This window comes from Ochotona curzoniae, unplaced genomic scaffold (genome assembly GCF_017591425.1).
Source record: "Ochotona curzoniae isolate NIBS_2020 unplaced genomic scaffold, NIBS_Ocur_1.0 scaffold_3835, whole genome shotgun sequence".
NCBI classification, from domain to species: domain Eukaryota; kingdom Metazoa; phylum Chordata; class Mammalia; order Lagomorpha; family Ochotonidae; genus Ochotona; species Ochotona curzoniae.
Window position 1 is genome coordinate 12732546 of NW_024467114.1, and position 26095 is coordinate 12758640.

The 26095-nt window shown below is 43.1% G+C and overlaps 1 protein-coding gene across 1 annotated transcript in view; it reads left to right on the top strand.

The window, feature by feature from the left end:
- The first annotated feature begins 7943 nt into the window (after positions 1 to 7943).
- Positions 7944 to 26095, top strand: part of GLCCI1 (glucocorticoid induced 1) — a 135268-nt gene continuing 117116 nt past the window's right edge. Inside the window, exon 1 of the mRNA XM_040965052.1 lies at positions 7944 to 8257. The gene's annotated coding sequence lies outside the window, so the exon portion shown is untranslated. The remainder of the gene's footprint in view (positions 8258 to 26095) is intronic.

Sequence of the window (26095 nt, forward strand, 5' to 3'; positions counted from 1 at the left end):
CCTAAAGTTTGGGCTCACCTCCAGCACTTCTGACTCAGAAGCTCCAGTGCCCAGTGGGGCTCGTGCTGGTTATGGGGAAGCAGCCCCAAGAACCATTCCTCTTGAATTACTGATGTATGCACGACAGAAGCATTTGCAGAGCATCCAATCCCCTGTGTCAACGAGAGGAAAAACACACAGGTGTTCAACAACTAGAACCCAGGCATATGGAAGGATATGTACATTTTGTTTTAAGCCCAAGATATAAAGGCTTTTTTCTTATAAGCATCATTCTTTAATTCAAATCAACTCCATTGATCGTAAGTAAAGTTAAAACTACTAACAAAGGGAAGACTTGATATTTCTATCAGTATGTACAAAATAATTGATTATAGCATGTACATCTTAAAAATCTCCTTGCAGTGTGAGCCGTCCCCAGAAATACTTGCCATAGAACTGAAATAGAAATGATTGTATGAGTAAATTATCACCCACACTGCCTGCATGCATCATTTCATACCGTAAGCCTTTTCTCTCTTCAAGGAATAATGGTTTTACATTTTACTTTGTGATGGCACTCTAATTGCTAAATATAATAGGAGCATTATGCTACAAAGCTAAAAGATTCCAAGAGAGACGATAAGTCAAATATAGTAATCTCATCCAGGCAAGGATTATTTAAAATGCACTCTTCTTTTTTCTTTCCTTTTTTTTCCTTGCTGTCCCCCCAGTGGTGAGCTATCTTAGAATCATTGAGACTGAATGCCTGTTAGGAATACTGGTTCTTCTAGACCAGGAATCTACAGCACTGACCCACTGGCCAAACTAACCTACTTCTTGTAAACAAATTTCTGTAAACAAAGTTGCCTTCTAGCTAAGTATTCCCCCTTTCAGTGAAATCATCTCTACCCACTTATCGACCTACTGTGTGTGTGTGGAGGGGGCTTTTATGCTATAATAGGAAAGTAATTTCAACAGAGACCTTGTGGGCCACAGTCAAAAATGTTATTACCGTCTCAGTTTTTGCCACAAATATTCACTGATTCTAATTCAGCCTCCTCACTTACAGTTGAGAAATCTGTCCCACAAGCAAGAAAGAGCTGTAGCTGCGGTCAGCACCTGCAAACACAAACGGAATTTACAATGCCAAGCACTGGCATAATTGTCTCCTGAGAGAGCTGGTTCTGCCCGGTAAAGACTGACTGTGTCCCACCAGACCAGCCGCATGTTGGTAGAGAAGGGATATGGGATAGAGTTTGGTTTTGTTTAATACTTATTTTTATTGGAAAAACAGATATACAGAGAGAAAGAGAAACAGAGAGGAAGATCTTCCATCCACTGACTCACTCCCCAAGTGGCCACAATGGCCAGAGCTGCACTGGTCCAAAGCCAGGAGCCAGAAGCTTCTTCTAGGTCTCCCATGTGGGTACAGGGTCCCAAGGCTTTGGCTCATCCTCTACTGCTTTCCCAGGCCAGAATCAGGGAGCTGGATGGGAAGTAGAGCAACAGGGACAGGAGCCAGTGCTTCTGTGGGATCCCAGTGTGTGCAAGGCGAGGATTTAGCCGCTAGGCTACCGTGCTGGGATGGGTTTGTCTCATCACATTGTCGAGGAGCTGCTCTACATGGCAAACCCAAAAAAGAGTAGTTGTAAAACAGAGGTGTGTGATGTTAGTCCACAGTGTGTAGATGGCATCTTTTTACATAGCTGTACAAATCATACTGGCCTCCTAACATATGGACTTGCTTATAACATTTAAAAAGAACTTTCTTTCTCATGAATGAATTATTAGTAGCATTCGCCTTGTCTTTCAGAAAATACGTTAGCATTATGTTATAAAGCATTCTCTCTGGAGTTTTCAGGAAGCTGGGCCTGGTGGCGGGAGTTCTTACCTTCTCACATTGTTAGTCTCCAGATTTACAAAAACATGTGAGTGAATGTGTGTGCGCCTGTTTTCTTAAACACTGTGTTCATATAATTTACATATCCATGTCTAAAATAAAATGATAGAGCAATGCTGTGTGTTCGCATGAAATTCTGAAATGTCAAGTAAGTACATAAAGTTGTACAATGAAAAAGGACCTTTGTTTATTTATCCATTCATCCATTCTTTATTGGAGTTCTCTGTGCCAGGAATGCACTGAACTGAGACTGATACACACCAGGAGGGTAAGGGGATCTCACCGTTTGCTGCAGGAGGTCAGCATCTGGAGACATGGGCTGCAGTGTCTGTGAGATCTGCACTGGGGAGAGCTGGGGAACGACACTGGCATGGGGCCCAGGAAGATGGGTGTGGCCGTGCAAATATGCACATTCTCAGGAAATATTCAATTTCAGCATTACTTCTCTTGGGAGACTGGCTTGACCCCTTCATCTTGTTTAGAAACCACTTGTCTGGATTCCTACAGCTCACCTAGAAGAGACTTCTCTTGGCCTAGCCTTAAGTAGGTATTCAGTACATTAATGAAAGTGCGAATTGGGGGAATGAACAGATGAGTGAGTCTGTGAGTGAGTGAACATGTACAAAAGGTAGAGCTGTGGATAGTTATAGCTGATTCAGAAAACAGCTTCTATCACCAGCAGGTAGGACAGAAGAAGCAAGAACAGGGAGAGATGATGGAGGACTCTGAGCAGCACTCTGGCTTGCATACATTAGTCCAGCGACTTTGTGTTGTCTTTCTGTGTGCCAAGATTTGGCCTCCATCCTGTGGAGCTCTACTGTCTGTGACCAAAGCAGTGTCAGTCACGGAGCTTGTGTGGGCACTTGGCACCATCTGCCTGTGTTCCAGTTTTAATTTAATCCTTGTTAGCTTGAAGTCTTCAAATTCCCAATGCTTCAGTCTCTTTAAAACTAGAGTACTAGTAAGGACTACTTCATAGTTGTTGTGATGATTAAAATGAGATAATGAGAGTACAAGTATCTGGTACATAGGAAGTACACATCAGGAAGTAGACCACCTTTATTCCTGGGATAGACACAGAACAAATAATTAAAAGAAGTAAGGAAAGTTATAAAAGGCAAGGCCACACGTGAAGTGAACATTTAATGGTGGTGAGCAGGTGAATGATATTGAGACAGTCAAGGAAGATGTATCTGGTGGAAGAGGGGTTGGATTTGAGGCTGGAGAAGAGGCAGAAGCCAGTTCATGGAAGGCGCCATGAGTCATTTGTGGGGACTTTGCCCTAGGTCAGTGGGAGTCAAAGTAGGAAATGAGCATGAGAATGACAAAATCAGAGTTGCATTAGAGAAATTAATGAAGAGATTGTAGGTGTGAAATAGACAGGAACTGATGATTGACCAAACCGTGACCAATGCTCTAAGATGTCCTTGATTTCCAGATGGAGCCGTTGAATGGATATGGGGTCATTTACTCAGAGAGGAACACAAAACATACTTTGAGCAGCAGAAAATAGTTACAGTTGAGATGTCAGCATGGATGGTGATGGAGCTTAGAATACAAATGATCATGGCACATGGGTGCGGATGAGGTTGCCAAGAAAAGTCTATAACATGAGGCCTGGCACCATGGCCTAGCGGCTAAAGTCCTCGCCTTGAACACACAGGGTTCCCATATGGGTGCCGGTTCCAATCCTGGCAACTCCACTTCCCTTCTAGCTCCCTGCTTGTGGCCTGGGAAAGCAGTAGAGGATGGCCCAGAGCCTTGGGACCCTGCACCTGCGTGAGAGACCCGGAAAGAAGTTCCTGTCTCCTGGCTTCAGTTCGCGCAGCTCTGGCCATTGCGTGCACTTGGGGAGTGAATCAGTGGATGGAAGATCTTGCTCTCTGTCTCTCCTCCTCTCTGTATATCTGATTTGCAATAAAAATAAATAAATCTTTAAAAAAAATCTATAACATGAGAATAGAACACAGAAGAACTCAGGTAGAGGAGAAACAAAGGGGCGAGTGAGTGGTCAAGGAGGCTGGTGGAAAGACTGGAAGATGGTAATACCACAGAAGTCCAGAGAAGAGAAGGTAAGGGAAAGGAGGGTATGTTAATCACCACGAAGCGCTGCTTCGTTTTTTATTAATAATCGAACCTGAACCACTGGTTTTGGTGATTAGGAAACCGTGATCAGGGTCACTTAATTCTGAGGAAACCGTGATCAGGGCCACGGGATTCTGAGCTGGCTGGCTCATATTTTAGCCAACATCAAAAAATGCACCAAATTCCACATTAAGGTTATTTCATAAACGTGTAGAGGATTAAAATGTTTCCCTTTTAAATGGCTGCCTATTAAAATATACTAGCCTTTTTTTCATACTAGAGCCAAGCAATGCTTCTTTAGATCTCCGACAAAACTGTAGAAGCTCTGAGAAAGCTAGAGCGGAGTGCTCACCTACAGTGACCGCATTCAGAGGAGGCTACAGAGGTCATAGAGGAAATGAATGAGGATAAGCAGGGACTTCTCTTTGAGAAACACAGGAAAAAAAAGGGGCAGAGAAGAAGGAGAAATAATATGGTTTATCTAAAGCTTTTCATGTGAATTAAAAGAAAAAGCAAAAAAATTAAAGATATAGGAGAATAGAAATATTTGATCAAAATTCTGCTTGCAGAATGGACAAAAAGATCTGGAACAAAAACATTGTTCGGGGGCCCAGCGCGATAGTGTAGTGATTAAGGTCCTTGCCTTGCATGTGCCAGAATCTTATATGGTCACCAGTTCTAATCCCAGCGGCCCTGCTTTCCATCCAGCTCCCTGCTTGTAGCCTGGGAAAGCAGTGGAGGATGGCCCAAAGCCTTGGGACTTTGCACCCACGTGGGATTCCTGGAGGAGGATCCTGGGTCCTGGCTTTGGATCAGCTCAGCTTCAGCCGTTGAGGTCACTTGGGGAGTGAACCATCAGATGGAAGATCTTCCTCTCTGTATATCCACCTTTCCAATAAGCATAAATAAATCTTTAAAAAAAAAAACCAAAAAACGTTGTTCATCATCTTTCGTCATTAATCTACTTGTATTCTTATTCAAGACATCTATGGATTTACTCCCCAGATGTCCACAACAGCCTATTGCAGTCTATTCCAGGGCCAGGAGCTAAAAACCCACCCCAGGTTTCCTGTGTTGCTGGTGGAGCCTCTCCCACCTGAGCCATCACCATCGCTTCCCAGTGTCTGTGTTGGCAAGAAGATGGAGCTGGAAAGTAGAGCCGCGTATCAAAGCCAGATATAGCGGTGTGGAATGTGGGGTCTTAACTGCTAGGCCAAATATCTGACCCACGTTCAAAGTCTCTCTTTCTCTAATCCAAATGGAAGCAGCAAAGGACAGGTGGTGAATGTGTACACCCTGTGGCTTTTATTAACGTTGAAACAGTAAAATCAAGACTCCCTGTCAAGTGACTCCAACACTGTCATACAGCATTGTTGTTCTGAGATCAGGTCCCAGTCATGGCTCTGAGCAGTTCCAGGAGTTAACAAGTCTATTTCATAAACAACTCCAGACCACTCTGATAACAGACTGCTTGTTTATGTCTACTGGGGTTTGTGAGGAAAGAAGAGAAAGATAAAATGCCCACCTGCGCCAAGCAAATTGATTCGTCAAAAGTGACATTTGATAGATCAGTTGATTTACATAGAGAAGTGGGGAAAGTATATGGAAAGTGCATTAACTCCTTAGGGCCACTGGAGGCAACATTAGTGAATTGTTCTGTCAGTACTAAGTGGCTCCCATAATGGCCCCAAAGAGCGAATGCATCCCCAAAGAGTCTGAGATGGCCCCAGGTGGTCATTTGTCCTCCGCATCTCGGGATGGTGATTACTGGTGCTTCCCCAGAGCTAGGTCAGCGGCCCAATTTCCACTTTACAGATAAGGAAACTGAAGCTTATTTCTAGGCCATCTGGTCAGTTAATGATAGAGCTTAGGTTAGATATTAGCCAGCTGTGCTGGCTAGCCACTAATTATCATTGCTGCTCTGATAGCAACAGACATTCCTGTGATCATCTTAGTAAATGTTTGTCATCTAGAACGTAATTGTTCAGAGAAGGACTTCATATTTATTCCCACGGGGTAAACAAGAGCTTACAGTAAGATGGATGTGAATGGTATTCTGCAAAAAACACTACTTCATTTGTGATTCTTCGTTGTTATACCATTGCCAGTTGTAAAAATATAAATGAAAATTCAATGAAGAAGATTGGAAGGTTTTTCGTAATAGATGTTGGGAGTCAGTCTCCATTTTTGTGAATGTTTATCAGGTATGCACAATAAATAACTATGGACGATTTTTAAGTGTTGTTCCTCAAACCATGATAGCTTCAGTGCTGACAGGGGCCTTGAGAGCCTCAGTTCTGGGATACTCATCTCATAGATTTAAAAAAAAAATGCCCCCATGGATTTCTGTGGAGGCAGTTGCATCAGCCCTTGGCGGGCTCACATGCTGTATTGGAGTGCCTGGTTTCAGTTCTGGCTCCTCAGCTTCCAAACCAGCTTTCTGCTAACATGCGCAGTGGGAGGTGGCAGATTATGGCTCAAGGGCTTGCATGTCATCTACCCTTATGAAAGACTATTGCCTGGCTCAGTCCCAGTTCTTGCAGTCGACTGAAGAATCATTGGATGGAAGGTGTGTGTGTGTGTGTGTGTGTGTGTGTGTGTGTGTGTGTGTGTGTAAGACCGCCTTAAAAAAAAACCCATGTGGTTTCAGAGTAGCCACGGCAGGCCTTTGATCTTCAGCTTATGCTATGAGAAGGTTCAGTTACCTGAAAGCAACTCAGAGAGGACGTCAGAGCATCCCAGTACTTCTAGTCTGCAGGCCAACCCAGACATGAAGAAAAAGGTAGCATTGTGCACGAACATTATTATTTCATTGTGGTAAAGTCTATCTTGTTATTTTTTTAAACTTACATTTCATAATCACAACTTCCTAGACCTCTCCACTTTTGTAGGAAAAGACAAGTTATACAAGGTGGACGGGACGAAGTTCCCCAGTAATGAGTATGTTTCTGAACTTGAGGCAAAGAAGTCCTGTTCCAACATTCATCTACCTCTAAGCCTCAAAGTTGCTTGCATCATCACAGGCTTCTATATATATATAGATATAGATATATTTTCGTATTTGACTGAAATTTAAATACTGGGTTTTTTTAGAAGTTATTATTTGTTTTTACTGGAAAGGCAGATTTACAAAGAAAAGGAGATAAAGATCTTCCATCCACTGATTCACTCCCCAAGTGGCCACAATGGCCAGAGCTGCACTGGTCCAAAGCCAGGAGCCAGGAGCTTCTTCTGAGTCTCCCACCTGGGTGCAGGATCCCAGGGCTTTGGCTCATCCTCTACTGCTTTCCCAGGCCAGAATCAGGGAGCTGGATGGGAAGTAGAGCAACAGGGACAGGAGCCAGTGCTTCTGTGGGATCCCAGTGTGTGCAAGGCGAGGATTTAGCCACTCAGGCCATTGTTCCAGGTCATTCTAGTATTTTCTTGAGAAGATGCCAAACTGTGAATTTCTCTAAAAAGAGAAAATTAAAAGCTGCAACAATAAATAGTACTCTGCAAACACAATTAAATTTTGATTACTTTTGCCAGGGCTTCCTCATGTATTATGGATGTTACTGTAAAGCTTACAGCAAAGGACAATGATATGTGTAATTCTTGCCTAAAATGGTAACTTTTTGGTCAGTGGATCAAGAATTAAGACAGCCCAGGATTCTGAAACTGCATGGAATAGAACATTGGTCTCGTTTTGTTTTGTTTTGTTTTGTTTTGTTTTGTTTTGTTTTCTCTTGTCTTTGTTAATCATATTTAGGATCTAAGTGCCAAAATAGCCCATTTTATCAACATTGGAACTTCTTTGTTGAAGATCTGGCTGAGTTCAGTCAGTTCTGCAAACATGGAAATGGCAAAGTTGAATACAAGCAGAAGGATGTCCTGAAAAGGAAATTCAGCTTTCTTGCCTAAAGAAGAGAGATACTCATGATAATTAGTTAAAACAAACGTAAGAATCAAATTATTATAATGACACGCTGCTGCTTAGGGATTTGAGACAGTTGTTAGTGAACTGATTCGCTGTTATTAATCATGCTTTACCTGTGTACATCATCTGCATGTTGTCTTATGTCATGGTTTGAGGCTCCCAAGTGTGAGGTTGATTAGCCCCATTTCACAGGTGAACAGGTTGAAAACACAAGTGGCCCAGACTCCTTTCCCTGGCCAGCTCTGCCCCTGCGGGTCGGCTATCAGTCCTGCTCTGACGCACGATCACTCCTTTTGTGTAGGCGACTGATTATGAAAGAGGCCTAAGGATGAGCCTACCCTAGCCTGACCTGAAAATAGAAGACACGTGTCATTGGGGTATGTTCCTCCAATTCAAGTAGGCTCCCTACACTTTTCCATCATAAAAAAATTGAATTTAACAATGTTTTGTATAAAGAGAGTACAACTTGAACCTGTATTTTCAATTGGTAGTAATGACACTGGACCCGGGACAAGCAGGGAGTTATAGAATAAATGAGCCAGGAAAAAAGTCCATGTTTTCTGTCTCTAACCCTGCATCTAAACTCCATGCCTTTATTTGCCGACCCGTCATACCCATGTTGCCACAAGGTAGCTGCATGTCCTCAGGGGCGGCAGGGAGGAGATCCCAGGATGAACATGTGTGAGCTGAGCTGTACGTGAATTCGCCATGAAACATTCCCAAAGGCCTCAGGGCCACAGACCTGCCTGTCTGTATATTCAAGTAGGAAACAACCCCCCCATCCCAGAAAGGGGACCACTGGATGAGGGAGTGCCCTTCGGCCTTCTCTGTCCTCCTGTGCAGCCCTCCCTCTGGACCTTCTTGGGGAGATCCTGCCCTCGTGGGCTTTCTCACACTCACGCCTGTGTTTGTACTGCTCTCCCTCTGTAGGGAAATCCCACTCATTATTATACATATGTCCCCGTTTTGAATTGTTGTCTCATCTGCAGCAAGATCTGGAATAAATCCAGCTGAGAGACACATTCCCACAACTGGAAGAATCCCAAGTAGGCCTTTACGCGTGAGTGTCAGTGCCTTTTTCCTGTTATCCGCTTGCCCAGTCTTCAGTGCCAGTGGGTGTTGGACTTGGGCCCTAATCTTGATCGGTTTCTCTAACGGCCGTTTCCTTAGGCCACCCAGACGGCGCGATGCAGCTTTGCAGGCTCTCCCCGACCCCCATGGCCCGTGGGGCTCTCAGTGCCTTTATGCTCCTTCTCCCCGAGAATCTGCAAAGCACCCTCTGCGTGCCAGCTGTTGTGTTGCTCCGACCCCGATTTGCATCTGATACATTACTGAACAACAGAAGCTTCCTTTCTGTTTCACCAAATGCAGGTGTGTAGTCATTCCAGAAGCAGCCTAGCAAGTCCTCCCACCCAACAGATCCAAGGTTTAAAAAATTAATTGTTCATAAAGACTATTGAAAGGTCACAGGATTTTCTTTCTCAGACTTCTGCCATCTTGCTCCTGTCAGAGAAACCTCACAAATGGCACCAGTCACAATGGGAAGAGTTGGCAAGTTTTTTCTAACTGGTTTAGGTATTTAGAAAAAGAAATTTTTCAAAGCCGTGAAAATGTCATGAAGTATGTTGGTTCACTTTGCTTTCTGGAAATGTCCATCGTATTTTTTTCATATTTAATTTTAAAATCTTTAAAGGTATTTAAGAGTTTTTGGACTTCATCTTCTCAAGTAATTTATATATTTTTTCTTCTGCAGACATTTTCTGTAAAGTTTACTTGTCTCACACTAAGAACACCAGGTCGGAATAACTCAGCCCGAAAGAAGCATTTTCCACTGTCTTTAGTTACATTTATAGGCATAGATTCTAAGTGGGATGAAATCAAGGCACTCTGAATATACAGGCACTGTCTTTATGACTAATTTGATATTGTAACAAGTCCTAAGCATGAAAATATGGTTATTTCCTAGAACTGTACCTATGATGTACAGAGTCCAGCATATGTCTTTGAAACTGTCAAAAATCTGGGTCTGGCATGGTAGCCTCACAGCTAAAGTCCTCTCCTTGCATGCACTGGTATCCCACTTAGGTGCCGGTTCTAATCCTGGCAACCCGGCTTCCCGTCCAGCTCCCTGCCTGTGGCCTGGGAAAGCAGTCGAGGAAGGCCCAAAGCCTTGGGACCCTGCACCCATGTGGGAGACCTGTAAGAGGCTCCTTGCTCCTGGTTTTGGGTTAGCGCAGTTCCAGTTGTTGCAACCACGTGGGGAGTGACTCAGCAGATGGAAGATCTTCCTCTCTCTCCTCCTCTCTGTATATCTGACTTTCTAATAAAAATAAATTTAAAAAAAAGTCAAAAGTCATTTCACAGCACATATTAAGAAATGTATAATTTTCACATAAAGATTTTCAGTAGTTACTAGGATTGCACTCACTACTAAATATAAGATATTTTGAACTTATTTTTCTCAATAAATATAATGTATGTTGATATGAATTATTGTTTCACTCAATATTTTCAAAATAAATAGCTGAAAAGAAACCTGTTGCAGCAGTTGACTTTTGAAAAGGTTTATTTGTTTTGATTGCAAAATCAGATATATAGAGAGAAGGAGAGACAGTGAGAATGATCTTCCATCCTCTGGTTCACTCCCCAAGCAGCTGCAATGGCCAAAGCTGAGCCAGGAGCCAGGACTTCTTCTGGATCGCTCAGTTAGGCACAGGTCCCAAGGCTTTGGGCCATTCCCCACTGCTTTCCCAGGCCACAAGCAGGCAGCTGGATGGGCAGTGGGGCAGCTGGCACACAAATTGGTGCCCATATGGGATCCTGGCACTTGCAGGGGAAGAATTAGCCAGTTGCAGCATCATGTCAGACTCCAGTTGATTCTTTTCTTTCTCAGAAAGCTTTGGACAGTTCGGTGGCAGGCAAAAAAAAAAAAAAAAAGTATTTTTTTTTCTTAAAAACAAATAAAAAAAACCCTTAGTTCCAAAATGAAATTTTAAAGTCACATGTAGAGTTACTTGATTTTTTTTTTCTATCTGAAAGACAGAAAAACACAAAGATGTATAGAAACCTAGTGTACAGAGATCTTCGTCTGCTACTTCTCTCCCTACATGCCCATAATAGGCAGGGCTGGGCCAGGCAGAAAGCAGGAGCCCAGAACTGCAGTCTGCTATGCCATAGGGGGGTGGGGCCCAAGCCCTTCACACATTTCCCCTTTCTTTCCAGGCACATTAGCAAGAAATCTGATAGGAAGCGGAGCAGCTGGGTCACCAACCAGCACTTCAATCTAGAATGCCAGTGTAGTAAGTGGAGGTTTAAGCTGCACCCTAACCTAGAACTCCCAAGTTATTTTACTTGTAGTTTCATACTTTATGGAAAGAAAGAAAAGAAAACTGTAGTAGAGTTAATATCCCGTAGCATCAATTGAGCTTAAATTGCTTGAAATAACTCTTAGATGAGAAAGAAACGATTTCTCTTACGTCAAAGTGCTCTCGTGCTCATTCGTGTTCAGGCTGCCAGCCTCTTCCCACCTGGCTCGGCTCTTCCTAAGGTTGCATCCTCACCTGTGCTGCCAGAGGGAGGGCACGCAGGCCAAGGGGCTCCTGCACCCATCTTAGGCTCCCCTGGACCCAAGAGAGCTATTTTGTCAATGGGCTGTGCAGGAAGCAGTCATTGTTTTTGTGCCACAAATATAGGCAGGCCTTTTTCCCCAGATTCTTTCGTCTCTAACATTCCTTGTAGTCACCCGGCTCCACTCTGTACTGATCAGGCTCCTGGGGGAAAGCAAAGGTTTTTGCAAAGTGTTTGTCCTTGTGGGAGACTGCATTCCAGGCGTGAGAGCCTCCTCCATCCTCTGCTGTCACCCATCCTTGCCTGCAGCTCCCACCCAAGGTCCTCATGTGCATGGGGGGTTGGAAGGGCTTATTTCTCATACATTGTGCCAATCTGCTTTCTTCAGCAGATTGTTGGTGCTAAGTAAGTAGTGTGATTTATGGTAATAATGATGATGATAATGAATCTTGAAACACCTAACTAATCCCAGTGAACTCTCTGTGATGTTGAGGCTGTGGAACACATGGATGACAAGCAGTGATAATGACTGAGAAGGAGGTGATAAATTACTATGCAGACTGTTGATGCCCTATGATAGCTTCCCAAAAGAGGCATTCACAACAGGCCAATTCTATTTAAATAAATGTATATGCAGTTTTGTAGACACGTAAGGCTTTAGCGGTATTTTATTTGATTTGATTATTTTTACAATAACCTGCTGTCTAAAGCACAAGGACACCAAACAACTTGAACAAACACTCCTGAGGTCGAGGGCCAGGAGAGGTAAGAAGTAAGGTTGTGTTTGCTCTTGCTTGAATGTCTCATTGTTCCTGGGTCTACAAGCATAACTTTAGAGACTCCACCAGTATAAACACAAAACCACCTAGTTATGAGCCTGTGTTTACACAGTGCAGATCAAAAGCACAGACACTTCGATTCATTTGCATTCACTGACTGCTTAAACTGCCCTGACTCTCTTCCAAAGACAGACAGCAATAATTCATATTTTGGTGGTATTTACTCTCAAGGTTAATTTATATTTTGGGGTGTTTTTTAAGCCTCATATCCTTTACCGTGTCTCCAGCTCTTTCTTTTCTTCCGAGTTGCATTGTTTTCTCCTAAGGAACCGATTGTGTGGCAGATCCTCGGATCATTGCAGGGAGCACAGATGAAAAGCCTGTTATTCCAAAGGATTAAATTACAATTCTTAGTGAACCATTGCCAAGCATTTTTTTTTTCCTTCCAAACCCAGGGAGGATTGGAAATAGGAAATGTAGTGCCTTGAAAGGGGTGTGAATGGTTAAATGAATGGGGAAGAATCACCATCGTGGTGTCATTGAATGTTCTTCAAGTAAGAGAAAAAGGGAAATAAAAGATTTTAAAAATACTCTAAGTAGCCCCAAATCAGGAATAATAAACAACTGAGTTTGTAGGGGACTAGTAACCTGATAGACCTTTACAGAATTACAAGTGTGTAAGAAAGTATACAGTGTATGTAACATGTACACATGGATTACTACATACAGGGAGGGTTCCAACTTCATTCTGGTATCTTAAAAGTTCAAAGGCTGTGGGCGAAAGACCTAAGATTTGCAAATCCTAATATGATTTCTCTTGGAAGGATTACAAAATATATTGGGGGAAAAATTGCGGTGTAGATGGACATTTAGCTTATTGGTTAAGTTACCTACATCTCAGTGCTCAGGAGTGATTTCAAGCTCTGGCATCTGACTCTGCCTCCCTGGAGGAGGCCGCAGTAGAGGCCCAAGTAATGGAGTACCTCATACTTACTGCTGCCCTGGGGTACCTGGGTAAGTTCTTAGCTCCTGGCATTAGCCTGGCCCAGCCCAGTCTTCACTGTCACAGGCATTCTGTCTCGTTCTGTCTACCTTACAAACAAACAACATCCTAAAGATGTTTGGAATTTGGTTTTAATAATATATGTTAACGAAGTTGGAGGAAAATAAAAGATATTGGGACCTAATTGCAAGGAGAAACTGAAGTAAGAAGAAGCTGACAATTGGCTGTGTGTTCGTTGCAACAGGGAGTCTACAGGATGCCACTGTGGTTTCTGTATGTGTATCACTGTAAGAATCAGGAACAAGCTCCACATGAAATGGTGTAACACATAGTTCAGAAGTAGGCACTGAGCATGTCCCATGTATCAGACGCATTACAAGCACAGTAGTAGCTGCTTGGGATGAAAATGGTGGGGAAATGCAATCCCTGCTAAGAGTTCACTGGGTGAAAAGAGAGATGCATAAGCAGATGCCGCAGGAAAACACTGGGACGAGAGCTGCGAGGTCATGTGGTGCAGAAGAAACTGCACAGCAGTAACTTGGTCTGGGGAAATCAGGAAATGCTTTGCAAAGGCAGTTGGGTTTGAATTGGGTTTTGAAAGACAAGTAAGAATTCATGTACAAAGAGAACAGGTGCAAAGAATGAGGTGGCTTCAGGGGTGGCAAATTCAGGGAACACGGATTGGTGATGCCAGCCCAAGATGAGGTTTGACAGTATTAGGGTCAGCAAATGAAAGGTCTTCTATTATCAGTTAGGCAAAAGAGAGCATTACATCTTACAGCGTGGGAGTGGGCCATTCGAATGTGTGTATGTGGCAGAATTGAAGTTCTGGGGTGATGCTCGTGTCTGCAGGTGGCAGTCAGGACATTACTGCAACAACATGCAGACAGATACTTTGTCACAGCTGTTTGTTAGGGGTGAGCAGCATGTAGCAGACCTGGATTGAGTTCCAGTCTCCTGGTTTTGGCCTGGTTCAGAACTGGGTTTTGCAGACATTTTGAAGTGAGCCAGTAGATGGAAGACCTCTGCCTCTCTCTCTGTATATCAAATAAATAATATTTTGAAAGCAATATTAGGAGTAATGATAAAGGAAAACCCGAGGAGCCCAGATTCATGACGGTGATGATTCTATTACCTGAGATACAGAGCACTAAACACAAAGTACATATTTTTTTTAAAGATTTATTTAATTTTATTGGAAAAGCAGATTTACACAGAGAAGGAGAGATACAGAGGAAGCTCTTCCATATGCTGGTTATCTCCCCCAAATAGCCACAGTGGCTGGAACTGAGCCAATCTGAAGCCAGAAGCCATCTTCTTGGTCTCTCATGCCAGTACAGGGTCCCAAGACTTTGAGCCATTATCTGCTGCTTTCCCAGGTCACAAGCAGAGAGGTGAATGGAAATAGAGAAGCCAGGATGTGAACTGGCATTCATATGGGATCCCAGCACTTCTGGTGGGAGGATTAGCCAATTGACCTATCACTCTAGGCTCATGTGGAATGCATCTTTTGTGCCTTTAGTAGGGCATAAAACAAGTGTGTCATGTACCAAATGTTATTACAATAGAAACCAACAACATGCAGACTTATCTTACATAGTTAAAGCTCTGAGTGCAATGCTCAGAAGGAAGGAGGCACCTCTTGTTTCTTATAAATGGAATAGTACCATGAGATTACCAGGCAGATTGTTTAAAAATGCATATTTTTAGCATTTCTAACAGCTTATTTTCACATTTTTAAAAGATTTATTTTATTTGAAACAAAGTATTACAAAGAGAAAGAGAAAGATACAGGTTTTCCATCCATTGGCTGGCTCGCCAAATGACTGGAACCGCCTAGGCTGGGCCAAGCTGAAGCCGGAGCCAAGAACTTATTCGCAGTCTCCCACATGGGTGTAAAGATTCAAGCAGTTGGAACATTTTCTTTCTTTCTTTTTTTTTTATCTTATTTACATTGTTTAAGAAAGATTTATTTATTTATTTTTATTGGAAAGTCAGATTTACAGAGAGTAAAGGATACAGAGAGAAAAATCTTCCATCTGCTGATTCACTCCCCAAGTAACCAAAGTGGACAGAGCTGAGCCATCTGAAGCCAGGAGCCAGGAGCTTCTTAAGGGTCTCCTGTACTGATGTGGCATCCCAAGGCTCTGGGCTGTCCTAGGCTTTCCCTGGCCACAAGCAGGGAGCTGGAAGGGAAGTGGAGCAGCTGGGATATAAACCAGGGCCCATATGGGATTGTGACATATGCAAGGGAAGACGTTAGCCACTAGGCTACTGTGTCAAGCCTATAGTTCATTTACATTTTTAAAAATATTTTATTTATTTATTTATTTTTATTGGAAAGGCGGATATACAGAGAGAAGGAGAGACAGAGAGGAAGATCTTCCGTCCGATGTTTCACTCCCCAAGTGGCCACAATGGCTGGAGCTGAGCCAATCCAAAGCCAGGAGTTCCTCCGGGTCTCCCCCACAGGTGCAGGTTCCCAAGGCCTTGGGCCATCCTCCACTGCTTTCCCAGGCCATAGGCAGGAAGCTGTATGGGAAGCGGGGCCGCCAGGATTAGAGCCAGCACCCATATGGGATCCCAGGCGTGCAAGGCAAGGACTTTAATCACTATGCTATCACACAGACCCCATTTACATTTTAAGAGCAGAAATTGCAAGGACAATTTTTGCCACATTCCTGCTAACTTAGCATACAAACTGTTTCTTTCTAAGTAGTTGGACCGTTTTCTGCTGCTTTCCCAGGTACATTAGCAGGGATCTGCATCAGAAGTGTAGCAGCTGTGTCTTAAACTGGCATCCACATGGGGTGACATCATTGCAAGTGGCAGCTTAGTTTGCTGTACCACAATGCTGGCTTTGAACATCTTATCCTCTTAATCAAAAAAATTCAGAAACTATAACCAGTTAGAAATTGCGAAAGTAAATTGATTCCTAAGGATCATATCTCATGATGATTTTAATTTTAGCTTTTGGTGTTCACCTAATCAGCCTTATTTTCTCAAGTCACTGGATTTTCATTAATGTGATAAGTTTGAACTGATGAAATAGTTACTAAAAATTTTATGACTAAGAACACTATGTAACTTCTTATGGATTGTGAGTCTTAGTAATATTTGTCTTTTTTCAAAAGATTTATTCATAAGAATTCCTACACTTCTTAAAAAAGTTTAAAAAGCACTGAATGGAAAGTTTATTATATTGTACTTATTGCTCATGAAGCTTATTTCCTGGGCTGCTAATAACATCTTAAATCTAGTGGACACTTTTAACATTCCAAAACTGTCCTTTGGTTTGCCTCACACATATCTCTGTTTGTCCTGCTCCTCGCTTCTCCCTTTGTGGTTCTAGTCTCTCTGCAAGACAGTAACACGAGCAATCTATCTCAGGAGGATAAATTTTTTCAAAAATCATCCTAAATTCTGCTTTTCAGTTTGCTTGGCCACAGGAAGATGAAAATGGCAGAACTGATGAAGTGTTTTGCTGATGGGGATGTGTAGGGGTTTTCATGTTCAACATTAAAGGCAGCTTACTCTGTCATTTTTACATTTTCATGGCAAGAATAGTGGTCTGGCAGATCTTGACAAAATACCCTGAACAGTATAGAAGGAGCTGAAATTTTCTTGTGGAAGGATAAAATGTATATTAATACAGTTCACACTCATTTGGTTAATTGATAAAGTCTTCTATGAGAAGACTTGTATGACAGTCACTGTTCTGTCATATATAACTTTTTGATGTGCTGTTTGAACTTCATCAACGGCTTCCTGATTGTGTCTTCAACACTAATCAGACCCCTTACAAATAGTGGTACTAAAGACCTCAGCATCTTGCATCCATCATAGAGTAAGTAGGACCATAATGACTAATCACATTAGCATAATTTTAAAAGGCACAGCATGAAAAGCTTCTCCCCCACCCCGACCAAAATTTGTAGTAGAAGCATACACACAATAAGACTGAAATGATTCATCATACCATTGGCTGATTTCTATTATAACATATCTGTATGCCCAGCAGAATGAAACCATAAAAACCACCATGAGCAAGCAGAGGAAAGAAATTCTGTTTTTAACTAAGTTACATAAATCCAGGAGGAATTTGTACCAAGAAAAAGATTTCAATGAAGGGATACTGCTGTTTTATTGTGTCCTCTTGGGACATTGCAAAACTCTGTTTCATGATAGATCTTTTTAGCAATCTAAACTTTGCACTTCCTACTTCAGCTGGGAGTAAATTTAGCAACTTATGAACCAGTTTCTGTCCTTAAAGCCCAACAAGGAGTTGCAGGTGCAGTCACTGCATGTTCCAGAATTCTATAGCCAAAGGAAAATGTATTCTTACGGGAAAAAAAAAAAAACCTTTATTTCTGCGTAGCCACTTACAAATTAAAAAATCTTGCAAGCCAAATGGAGGTGAGTTTACTGGTTTCCTCTCGAGAGTCTGAGATGTCAGCTTTAGCTTGGATCGCTCAGTTAGTTACTAAGCACTGGCACCAGGCAAGTGGCCTCTGATGCAGTCATGAAAACACACAGTCCTAGCCTTCGTAGAGATTACCACGTACGAAGGAAAGCAAAAAGGGAAACACACATTTCTGTCACCGCACAAAGAATTCTATCCTCAAGGAACTAGCAGGCAGGCCTCTTGGTGTAATGACAGTGTTGCTACTTGAAAGGCAAAGTGGAAGTTCTCTGAGCGAAAAGTCTCCAGGCGAAGGGTTATACAGTACATGTGAAGTGTTCAAGGATCTAGGAATAGTTCATTAACGAGTAATTATTGAGTAAACAATTATTACATGCCAACAGACCATGGGTTCAGAGGAAAAAGTATAGGAAGAGTTGAAACGGAGGGTATCTGAGTAAGCAAACTAATTCACATAACAGATATTTAGGGCCTAGGGGTATGTTAGTGTACAAGGAAGACATGGCGTTTACACTGTGGAAGCTTACAGTTTAATAGAAATAGATAAAAATAACATCATGATATAACATCATGATGTCAATTTGTGGTTAATGTAATGAAGAATAAGCACATATTGCAGAAAAACAGGAAGAACCTGCTGTTGAAAATGTATTAAATTTATTTATTTGAAAGGCAGAGACATAGAAAGATAGAGAGATCAGTGCAAATGTCTGCAATAGCCAGAGCTGGGTAAGGCTGGAGCTGTAGCCAGAAACTCAATCTCCTGTGTGAATCTCCTGTGTGAGTGTTAGAAACCCAAACATTTGGGCCCGGCGTGGTGGCGCAGTGGTTAAGGTCCTCGCCTTGCACACCCGGGATCCCTTATGGGTGCCAGTTCTATCCTGGCAGCCCCGCTTCCCTTCCAGCTCCCTGCCTGTGGCCTGGGAAAGCAGTCGAGGACGGCCCAAAGCTTTGGGTCCCTGCACTCGCGTGGGAGACCCAGAAGAGGCTCCTGGCTTCAGATCGGCATAGCATCGGCCCATTGCGTTCACTTGGGGAGTGAATTATCGGATGGAAGATCTTCCTCTCTGTCTCTCCTCTCTGTATATCTGCCTTTCCAATAAAAAATAATAAAAATAAATCTTTAAAAAAAAAGAAAGAAAAAAAGAAATCCAAACATTTGAGCTATCATATGCCACCTGCCAGGATATGCATTAGCAGGAAGATGGATTGGAAGCAGAGGAGCTGGATTTCGAATTAGCCATTCCAGACTGGGTATGTAAGTGTCCCCAGAAGCGTATGATGCACTAGGCCAAATGTCTGCCCATTCTGGAAATGAACAAGGAAGGAAGAGGCAGGGTGATCAACTGAATGGGTTTTCCAGTAATCTAGGTGAGACAGAATTTTCTAGTCCTAGAATATGTTAGTATTGGTATTGGGCAAGGATACTATTACAATATTTAACAACCCCTTTGGCACCCACCAGAAGGAAGCTAGCCTCAGCGTTAGACTAGAATGTGTAGGTCTCATGTGGACTAGGATGGACAGAAATGGGCATTCCAGAAGTATAGCCAGCACAGCTGAGGCTTAAGCTAGTAGCTCTTTACAGGCATGGAAGTATGGCAATATTTTAGCCACATGCGGAATTGGGCCAGCTTGCCAATTAGTTCTAGAGGGCCAGTGAAACATTCAGGAGTTAGGGGAAATGTGGCCTACATTTTTTTTTTTTTTAAAGATTTATTTTTATTATTTTTTCATTGGAAAGGCGGATATACAGAGAGGAGAGACAGAGAGGAAGATCTTCCGTCCGATGATTCACTCCCCAAGTGAGCTCAACGGGCCGATACTATGCCGATCCGAAGCCAGGAGCCTCTTCCGGGTCTCCCACACGGGTGCAGGTTCCCAAAGCTTTGGGCCATCCTCGACTGCTTTCCCAGGCCACAAGCAGGGAGCTGGATGGGAAGCGGGGCTGCCGGGATTAGAACCGGCGCCCATATGGGATCCCGGGTGTGCAAGGCGAGGACCTTTAACCACTTGCGCCACCGCGCCGGGCCCGGCCTACATTTTCTTAATGCAAAAGGAATGAGTTGGCAGTTGGAGTCTGGCTTCTACTTGAGCCACCAGGAAAGCTCATTTATTAGTTCAGTCCTATGTACTCAACACTCCATGTTCAAGACACCTGGGAGACTTGCAACATCAAGTGGGCAATTGGACAGATGAACAAGGAACTGGGGGAAAGATCTAGGTGAAGGTAATAAAGCGTGTGGAGTTTTCAGCATATTTCACTGAAAGCTCTGAAACAGGAGGGGTCCTCAGAGCTGAGGCCAGAACCCTGAATAACTCTGAGATTTAAACTAAGGCAAGAAGCTCCGGGTGGCTAAGGAAGGGCTGTGAAGGCTGCAGGAAGCACAAGGGCTCTGAGGTTTCAGAAGTTGCAAGTGACAAGTTTCCAGGAGGAAGAGGGAGAGGTTTGCTGTGTTGAAAGCTGTGAAGAAATGAAGAACTACAGGGCTGAAGGAAGCCATGGGGATTTAGCAACACGGAGATTGTTGGTGACCTGGATCAGGGCAATTTCAGTGGGTTGGTGAGCAGAGGGCGGATCATCTGGCATGAAAGGTCAAGGAAAAGAGATGGGAAATACCAAACCACTTTTGGCACTGATGTGAGACTTCTTTGAATTGCTTATCTTTAATATTTTTTTTTTTTAGCAAGTTTAACTGCAGGCTGGGGGACCAGTCATGTATTTTGATATACTGAAGGGATTGGCAAACTGTGGCTCCTGCCTAGTTTTGTAAATGACATGGCACACAGCCACTCCCGATCATTTCCATCCTGTTGATGACAACTTTCGTGCTAGGATTGCAAAGTAAGAAGAGTTCTAAGAGTGACCAAAGCTCACAAATAAAAGCATGTACTCTCTGATCCTGATCCTCAAAAAAGTTTACCAGTACCCTGGATTAAAATATTTATTACATATATTTATTTATTATATATATATAAGATAAAATATGCCCGGACACATTTTATTTTCCCAAAAAGTCAAATTTATATACAAATATATGCATGAATACATAAGCAATAAGTCTTTTCATCTAGGCAAACCCCAGTCAGTTCAGCAGTTTATCAGCAGCAAAAGGAGACAAAAGGACTCAGCAGACAGTGAAAAAGCACATTTGCTTGAGCTCTGTGTACCTGCTGAAGCCAACCCGACTGCTGCCAGGGGCCCAGTACATGCTAGCTGATGCAAGGAAAAGAGGAACCAGGTGGTGGATTAGGGAATCACCCTGAATGAGAACCCTTCTTCTTTAAGATGTGTGTGTGTGTGTGTGTGTGTGTGTGTGTGTGTGTGTGTGTGTGTGTGTGTTTAATTGGAAAGACAGATCTACTGAGAGAAGGAGAGACCGACAGAGATTCCAAGTGGTTTAGTCCCCAAATAGCCATAATGTCCAAAGCTAAAATGATCCAAAGCCGGGAGCCAGGAGCTTCTTCCAGGTCTTGCACGTGTGTGCAGGGTCTCAAGACTTTGGACCATCCTCCACTGGTGGTTTCCCAGGTCAGAATCAGGAAGCTGGATGGAAGTAGAGCAGCTGGGACAGGAACCAGTGCCCATTTGGGATCCTGGTAGATGCAAGATGAGGATTTAGCCACAAGGGCTAGTGCTCCAGGCCTCTTTTTGTTGTTTGTTTGGTAAATAGCAGAGAATTCCTTTAGTAAGTGAGTTTAAGTGGAAACATCTCAGTGAGGCTTGTGAAGCTTAGAATAAGTCACATGCATCTAGAATTAAATTGGGAGGATGGGTTGGGGAGACTGGAATACAGCTCATGTCAAAGGTAAGGCTGATGTGAAACGGGGTCACAAAGAGCCACAAGGGAAGGGCAGGTCTAGCAGCTGTGTGTTTGTTGTGATGAAACAGAAAAGAAAGATGAGCTGGATTTAGGTTCAGTCCAAGCCAACTTATCCCTCAGGAGCAGGGCCAGCAGTTAGTCTGTTAAAAAGTAGGTTAAAGCAACAAATCAAATCAATGGTATTTTCCACAAACACTTTAACTGAAAACAATTATATAGCTATCTGCTGACCAGTCTTGGGATAGAGCCGCAAGCCCTTCTCTTTGAGCACAGGTGTTAGTCCTGAGTAAAGCATTACTTATAAATATTAATGAAACTTTTAAAATTTTTTATTTGGAAAGCAGAACGAAAGAGTGAGAGCGAGAGAGAGAGAGAAAGGAAGGAAGGGAGAGTGACCTCATGTGCTGGCTCACTCCAGCTGAAGCCAGGACAGGCCAAAACTAGGAACCAAGAAATCCAGCAGGTCTCCCCCAAGTACATAAGCCATCAGCTGCTGCTTCCCAACAAGCGTGTTAGCAGGAAGCAGGATTGGATACAGAGCTGGGATTTGAACCCAGGCACCCTGATTTGGGATGCAGGCATCCCAAGCAGAGGCTTGTCCTGTTGCACCACAACTCCCACCCTGTAACCAAGCTTTAAAGAATGGATTTCTTTCAAGAGGAGTGAGAACTTACAGATAAACAGGAAGCCATCTGAGCGCAGAATGCTTCTAGCTCTTTCCCCACAATCTTCTGCAACTGCGTCACTCACACTCTGTGCAGCTTTGGATTCCTTTTCATAGAAACAGCTCTTTGTCTTCATATTTCATCTATTTATATAATTTGTAGTGAGATCATGCCATCATAATAACAAAATACAACTGTCATAAATAGCTTGGGGAAGTAACTGTTTCTCAGGGAGTACACAGTTTGTATCAGAGCTTGACTTGCTAACTTTGTTCTAACACAAGATAGCCTTGTGGGTGAGTGACCCTTGTGAGTCCTGGAGGGGGAAGCAAGGGTGAACATGTGTTTTAGCGGGGGTGGCACGAGCAGGCTACAGAGCCCAGCTGGTGCCCTTTAAGTCCCTAACAAACTGCCAGAGTGGCCGAGTGTCCTGAGTCCCTTGAATATTGAGTAAGGGTGGCAGTCCTAAGTCACCCCACTCTAGGGATCATGGAGCACTGTGTGTTGGAAATGACACACCAAGAACTTGCTTTAGCTTCTTCTGGAATGTACTATGCAGAATAATAGATGATTCCTCCTAACAATGCAAGTTTCTGAAGATTACAAATAATGAGAAACTGGCCTTGCATATCTCATAGCAGTTTGAGTTCTGTAAATTCCCAAACCGCTGATCTAGGGCAGAAGCAGGGAAGTCTCAGTAAGCATATTCTGGCAGCATGTCACCTTGTGACTAACAAAGAACACCCAAAATAGTAAGCAGAGATAGCTGGACAATATAAAAGTCAGGAATAGGAGCAGTCGTTCCTGTACCTATTCTAACCCTTGGTTCTGCTGCAAATGCTTTTCTAACTCTCTCACTAACTTTATCCTAGAATTGAGTTGATAAAGTGGACCCTGCTTTCTACCTTCAGAATTTTACAAAACTATTTCAAGTAGTTCATAAATGAGGGAATTAAGATTGCCCTGTAAGAGTTAACTGTCAAGTCGGGAAAATCACTGACCAAGAAGATAACGTGGGGCAGGTATTTTGGCCTAGCTGCTAAGATGCTAATTACGTTCTGCCTTTCAAGTAACTAATAATAAATCTCAAGGAGAAAATAGGAAGGCCACATTCCCCTGTAGGATTACTTGGGTTTAAGCATTAGTCCCTCTCCCAGTTTCAGCTTTTTTTTTTTTTAAGTGTGGACCCCATAAGGCAGCAGATGATAGCTTTAATACTTGGATCTCTGTTGTTCATATGGGAAACCTGGACCCCTCCCTGGCTCCCAGCCTCCGCCTGACCCATCCCGGGCTCCCAGCCTCCGCCTGACCCATCCCGGGCTCTTGTGGGCATCTGGCAAGTGGGTCAGGAGATGGAATCTCTGTCTCTGCCTCTCAACTCAAATTATTTAAAAAGTTTAATAGTAATCAGTATCTTAAGAGAAAGAAGGTTTCTAATTTTATAAAAATGTTTGTAATAGGAAGTATTCTTATGAACACATTAAAGATAGAAGGTGCCTGAATGCTCCCAATGCCTTCTTTTATGGATATGAAAGGCTATATGATTCGTCCCAGTGCCCATGGCCATTAAAAGATCCATCCAGCCTACCACTCAAAGGTCTCAGGTTTCTAGCTGGGCTACTGTTTTCTCATCATAACAGCACCTTTCTCCCTGCAATTTTCTATAGGTTAGGGATTACTACATCCTTAGTGCTGTGGTTTCTGTAGCTGGATAATAAATTTCCCAGTAACTGTGAATAAAGCAACCATTGATTATGCTCACTAAGTCTGGTTTGGCCATGGTCTTCATCCCCTGGCTTGGGCCTGGGATCATCTGAAGGCTCATTCATTCACATTTCTTCTGATTGATGGTGGCTATTCCTGGGACCTCAGCCAGGCTTCCATTGGCAGGAACACCTTCAAGTCACTTCTCAAGATGGCCTGAGCATCTTCACTACATGACAGCTGGCTTCCAAGAGGAGCATATTGAGAGAAAAATAGACAAAGGTCGCGTTACTACTTTCGACCCATCTCGGACATCTTGCTACAAGTGGTTCTGCCTTACTGTTTCTTTGTGGAAGTCATCATAGAGACTCTGTGAAGTTCAATGACTGTGATTTTGACTTCACCTCTTAATGGCAAATGGCAGGATCCTAGGAGGGCATTTACATGAAGTGTGGCCATGACCACTTTTGGAAATCACAGTGTGTTCCAATTAGAATTAAAGGCATTCTCTGCAAGAAGAAAACTGGAAAGAGAGAGAGAGAGAGGGCAGCACAAGAACAGCTAACAAACCAGACCTACAGACAGAGCACCCCTCCTCCTTTGTCTCTCTCTCCAGGGAACTTTGCAGTCTGTGCTTACTGAGCGTTGAACAGGAATAAAGCATTTTAATGCAACATGATTGAAACATTTATTTCATTGAACTGTCCAGTTTGGTGAGCTGGGAAGTATCTTTATAGGATACATCTCTACCGTAAGAGTCTTCATAATGAGGAAAAAAGGGAGACATTATTTTAATTGGAGAAATTATTTTTTTAAATAGTTCATGTATTAGACTATAAAGAAAACATGAATCAGTCTCTTAAAGCACCAAGTACACAGGCATACTCTCTGACCACAAAATAATAAAGCTACAAATTAGGACCAAACATTTAAACAACAATTTCCCACCCACTTGGAAATTTAAAAATACTCCTCTGCATATCTCTTGGGCATAAAGAGGAAATGTGATTGTAATTACAGAATATTTGGAAAATAAGAATAATGAAAGCACCACAAATCAAAAGTCATGGGATATGGCAAAAGCTATATTTAAGAGGCATATAACTCAAGAAAGGGAATAATGACAACCCCCCCCCCCCCCCCCGAAGCAGGAAAAGCTTCAATGTGTATGTCAGGCACTGGTCTAGGAGCCCTGAGGGGATGAGTTCATTTCATCCTGGAGGCCTGGGGGTAGTTACTATTACATGCATTCTCACCATCTTGAGGCACAGATGGATGGGTGATTTGAACAGGATTGTGTAACTAGCCCCTGTCATTGGCCAAGCAATATTCCAAACACTGGCCTTGCAACAGTGACCTGAGTCGGCAAAATCTAGGCTCTCTCTCATAGCTTCTTGTTGCTGTTGGGCAGGAGTGGGAATTCCAGCTCTCTACCAGGCACCCTTTGATGCCTTCCAGCATCAAACAGACCTGGCTCATGACTGATCCCCATGCAGCCTCTGTTGATGTGGGGGTGTGGCTCCATTACTAAGAAGATGTGATGTAAACTCTGGAATCCCATCAGGCCTCTTCTGCTGGTATCCAGTAGGCAGGGAACAGGAACTAGGTGGGGTACAAGCCCAGGTTCATTGCAGGGCTTTGCTGGCACTGGGGTGGAGAAGATGCAAAGTGAATCTCCCAGTTCATACAGAGCATTCTCTCACATCATTGTGGTAGGTGCAGCAGAGTGTCTTGGAATAGCCTGCTGGAAGGGTGACAGCTAACCTTGGTGCCAGGGCTTGACTGGCATGGATGAGAGTGTGGCCATAATGTTTTTCTGTGGTTTTCAGCTGAAGTAGAGTGGTTATTGTCTAAAAGTTTTCTATTTTTCTAGGCTGACCTCTTCCTGGTTCTTTGACTAGACACAGCAAGCTTTTGTTGAGAATTTTTTTTTGTCTGTGCCTGTTGGGTTTTGAGGATTGCAAGCTTATTCAGCTCCACGTCTGGGATATATAAGGCAAACAAACAGAGCACAGGGAATTAATCACTGTGTTTTTCTCAGATCCTGAAGTCTCTAGCCTGTCTGCCTTCTCCCCTCCACCTTTCAACCTTAGTATGTTTTCATGCCATGTAGCTGAAATAATAGGGAGAAGTATGTCTACTCCACTTCTCCCAAAGCAGAAGTCTCCTGTTTCAAATAAACAGCTAAACTAAACAACAACGACAAAGATGAGCATGCTCCCATTCTCAGGGCAAAGAAGGTGGCAGAAT